Source organism: Scaptodrosophila lebanonensis, unplaced genomic scaffold (assembly GCF_003285725.1).
Source record: "Scaptodrosophila lebanonensis strain 11010-0011.00,11010-0021.00 unplaced genomic scaffold, SlebRS2 tig00000199-arrow-arrow-pilon, whole genome shotgun sequence".
NCBI classification, from domain to species: Eukaryota; Metazoa; Arthropoda; class Insecta; order Diptera; family Drosophilidae; genus Scaptodrosophila; species Scaptodrosophila lebanonensis.
In genome coordinates, this window is record NW_022060611.1 from 291719 (window position 1) to 296550 (window position 4832).

At 43.2% G+C, this 4832-nt stretch overlaps 1 long non-coding RNA gene across 1 annotated transcript; it reads right to left on the bottom strand.

Annotated features, from left to right (window-relative positions):
* Nucleotides 1-1197: 1197 nt before the first annotated feature.
* On the bottom strand, nucleotides 1198-2503 carry LOC115629999. Its single transcript, XR_003995970.1, has 3 exons — nucleotides 2382-2503; nucleotides 1514-2319; nucleotides 1198-1460 (listed from the first exon to the last, which is right to left on the bottom strand). It is a non-coding gene; the product is annotated as an uncharacterized LOC115629999 (long non-coding RNA).
* Nucleotides 2504-4832: the final 2329 nt, after the last annotated feature.

Here is a 4832-nt window from a genome sequence, read left to right on the forward strand (position 1 = left end):
TGAACGATCCCTTAAGTGTTTGGGATTCATTATTACTTGAAATCTTACCACTAAAGTTGTTCAGAAGAAGAATACCTGTATCTATTAGTTCTATTGCTTTTATGTGATTATCGTTAATGAAGGTACAATTGTTTGGTGTATTTGTTATTAACTTTGAAATGCAGTTGTCATTTGAAAAATCTACAATATTTGATCTTAAGCACATACTGATTTTATTAATTTTTATAGCCTGTACCCAAAGGGTGAAAGGCTATACTAGTTTTGTGCGCATGTATGTAACACACAGAAGGAGGCGGGGCAGACCCCACAAAGTATATTATATATATATATATATATATATATATATATATATATATATATATATATATATATATATATATATATATATATATATATATTCTTGATCAGGATGAGAAGCCGAGTCGATATAGCCTTGTCCGTCCGTCCGTCTGTCCGTCTGTCTGTCCGTATGAACGCAAGGATCTCAGAAAGTATAAGAGCTAGAATAACCAAAATTGGTTTCCATATTCTCCTAAGACCGAGAAAGTACGAGTTTGAGTTTTTTTCGATGCACCCTCCCACTCCCCCGCAATTCGTGTTTTTTCTTATAACTTCCGTAATTCTCGGAATTTTGAAATCAATTTCGGTAGGTACATCCAGTTAGTACTAATGTGTCCGTATGCCAAATTTCATCATGATAGGTCGATTCTGAAGAAAGTTATAGCCATAAGTAAAATCGCTGCTCATGCGCTGCCTGCAGCTCTGTCGGCAGCGCTGCCCGCATCTGTTGTTGTTGTTGCTGCTTTTGTTCAACTTTGTGCTGCATACATACACGCATAGGTACGTGATGTAAATGTATGCTGTTAAAACTCAACATAAACATGTATTCTAATTTAATTTAATTAATTAATTAATTCATTTAATTTTTTTAATAATTTTTTTTTAAATTTTTTCTTTTTTGTGGAGAGTACAGGCTATTTTACTGTCGGGCTTGCTCGACTGTAGCGTTCTATCTTGTTTTTCATTGGTTGTTAGTTGAAAAGACTGCATTTTTACATTTAATGACATTTTCGTCTTTTATCTTTAATACCTGTTTATGCGGCAGCGCGCTGTTAACTACAGCCGAAGCTGGCGCAGCAGCAGCAGTCAATACTAACAGCTGTTAGCGCCTATGCTAGTTAACAGAGCGATGCCCGCTTCGCTGCCTCTCTCCCCAATAGTCGAATTAGTTTGTAAGCGCTTTACTGGTGAGACGGCATAATCTGAAAAGTGAACAGAGGAAAAACGAAAAGTGCAAGGTTTTTCTTACGCCGCCATTTTTAAACACAAGGAATTAACCCAACCGACGCCCTACTCCAATACATGGTCCTTCGAGCCGGATGCTGCACCTCCTACCACAACATAAGCATCGTGCAGATCTCATCCGTTCGCCCCAGCTTGTTCTTGGCACCGTTGGATTCCTAAAGAGAAAATAGAGCTAAGTAAAAAGCGCATTTTTTACTCTGCAACTTACCGCCATTTGTTCTGTCGGTCTGTCCGCCGACCCCCAAAACGGAATTAGCATCAAGCTTTCCGTTCCCTATCCAAGGGCTCAAACCAGCCACTGCGGAAGTGATTTTCCATCCTTCGCGCCTCCTATAAGGCAGCTTGTCTGCAACCAAAACGGCTTGCCAACGGCAGGTACCGCAACATAAAACACAATTGCAACACATTATTAAAAACAAATTTAATAAATCCGTCCATCCGCATTAATTTGCATTTGTAATCGCCGTCTCCTTAACAGTAAACGTACATATGCACATATGTACATATACAACACCATATGAACCTCACATGCAACAATAAATTTGGAATTAAACACTCACATATCAGCATACACAAGTGCATATATTTTTGCAACCATCAAAAGGCACATACATATATCACTCATATACATATATTAATTCATACATATACTAAATAAGCATATTATTATACACATATATTTTCCATCCGTACATAAATACTTATTCTACTAACACAATTCACGTAACGTGGCTGTCGATCCACGACTCCAAATTTAAAACAAATAAAATCTGCCAACGTTTCTTTGGCATACACAATAGCCCACGCGTGGCGCCTGCGTTTATGGAATTCACGAAAAAATTCCACCAATAAGTAATCTTGCCACCGGCATATGCCTATGCACTTGAGCGTATATCAACATACGCCGGCCACATCCTTATTTATTTTTTACGCATGTCCACATTTACACATATAACACCACACACTGCGCAAACGTATCCGTCTAACACTTGTCGATAATCCTCGCATTGGTATCTGGCTCGGGTATCTGTTGTTAATACACAATTGTACTAACACGACATAACACAACAACTCACCTATATAAAGAGTGCGCCCATCCGAAACACAACTTCAGAGGCGCCGACGCATATCTCACCATCTTCGCCAGGCCACCAGGCGCATATTCGACCAGCTTCACCGACACGAACGCGCGTTCCCGACATCAAATGTCAAAATTGTTGTTTATAATTATTACACACACATTTCGCTAATTAGTGGTGCGCATCAGCAATTATCGATACCAACTATCGGTGACTGAAGTCACGGTCACAATATTGGCCCCCTGCACACATTTGTTTTCTGCATGTTATTCCGCGCCCACTCCATTTAAAATTCAAACATAATAAAACTCTGGAAAAGCAATCAAAATTATTTTTATTAAATAAATACATAAAATACTATTTGCGGGTGCTTTATTTCCTTTGCAACCTTTTAGCGCATCCACAAAAAATTTGATTAAGAAGGAGACCAAAAAGGTGTTCAATATCTTACTGCCGGCGTTTAATTTCGACGGCAAAGCATTTCTCATCAACAAACAAAGCAAGAGCTTTTGTCCGTACATCCAAGGCGCCTCAAATAAGCCGCTCTTCTTGTCGTTAAGGCTCATAAGCGAGCATATTATGTCCAGCGACAGCGAGAAGGACAGCGCAAAGCTTTGTGCAGTTCCTATTGTCATTCCGTCCTCCCATCAGCCCAGGTCCAGTCCCTCTTCGACTCCAACGGTCCCAAGCTTAGATTCGCCCTCACCTTCACCCGCTCAACTGACAGTAAAGGTGAGCACCATACCCAAAACCACACCTCCAACTACGAGAGCAGCAGGTCAAAAAGCGTCAGCTAGCAACAAGATGGCGTTAAACCACTTCATTAGCGTCACTGACAAACTTTGTCAGTTCGAGGCTAATCTTGATCCTTCCTCCAGTGCCGAAACGTCTCTGTTCGCTCTTAAGGTCCACTTGGACCACGTCAAAACCTTGTGGGAAAAGGTGGAACAAGAGTGTGAACGCTGCACACGGGCTCTGAATGAGTCAGAGTCCGGCCTTTCAGAACGGCAAGCGATGCAAGCAAAATATGACCACTGCTACTCGGTGTACGTTCGATGTGCCTCCACTCTGAGTGAGCAAATCGAGCGATGTTCCGCTCTTAATCGAGCACCAGCACCCACTATCCAATCCAGGGGCTGCAGCCTCCCTCCAATCGAGACCGAGGTGTTCAAGGGTGACTATCTGAAGTGGCCCACCTTCAGGGACCTCTTTACTGCGGTCTATATAAATCATCCCAGTTTGACTGAAGTTCAGAAACTGGCCCACCTAAACGCAAAAACGAGTGGTGAAGCAAAAGCTATTGTCAAAAAATCGCCCCTCACCAACGAGGGTTTCCAATCTGCTTGGGCTGCCTTGACTGCGCGTTTTGAAAACAAACGACTTCTAGTCAGCAGCCAGATGAAGATTTTATTCAATATATCGCCCATCTCCCAAGAGTCGGGAGCCTCCCTAAAGGAGCTCCAGAGTACCATGCAGGGATGCTTGACGGCTCTTGAACATTCCAAAATCAGCACTGAGAACTGGGACTGCCTGTTAGTCTATTTGTGTACTTCTAAACTACCGAGACTGACTCTCTTACTTTGGGAACAGTCTCTCCAAGATAAAACAGAGGTTCCTTTCTGGTCGGAATTAAATCACTTCCTCCTCGAGCGTCATCGTACTTTAGAGGCAATAGAGGAAATGAAACCGAGCATAAGCGTGCGGCAGCCCAAAGAACCAACTGCCAAAAAAATCCAATCATTTGAGGCAAAAGTCAGCGCCAAAACACAGGCGTGTAAACTTTGTTCGAAGGAGAATCATCCTGTTCGCCTCTGTCCGAGTTTTCTCCGAATGTCCGTCCAGGAACGCTCCAAAACTATTAAGCAGCTCAAGTTGTGCTTAAATTGCTTTGCTCGGGGGCACCAACTAAAAGATTGCACGAGTCAATACAACTGTTTGACGTGCAAGGGCCGCCACAATACACTATTACACCGTGGTGCGCCCCCTCCATCTGTGCCTTCGGCATCATCCATTCCTTCCTCCAATGCACCACCTACTTCCACGCACACGAATGTTCAAAATTATTTTTCCTCCAACACCCAAGGGGTACTCTTAGGCACGGCCATTGTCACCATTGTACAAGCAGGCACTGCTTATCCAGCGCGCGCCCTGATCGACTCAGGCTCTGAAGGGACCTTTATTTCTGAAAGACTGAGGAATTGGATAAAGTTGCCCTTCAAAAGGGTCCAAGCCCAAGTGTCCGGGCTTAACCAGACGGTAGCAGGCCTGACGACCAAGATGTGCAACATAAAGTTGGTCTCGCCCACGCATCCAGCCACGGACATCGAAGCCTCAGCTTTCGTGCTACCGCAGCTAGCAGGTAACCTGCCATCTTACTCCTTTCCTCGGGAGGCTTTAAAAGACCTCCCAAATCTGCCGCTAGCTGACCCATCATTCTTCCGAAGCTCT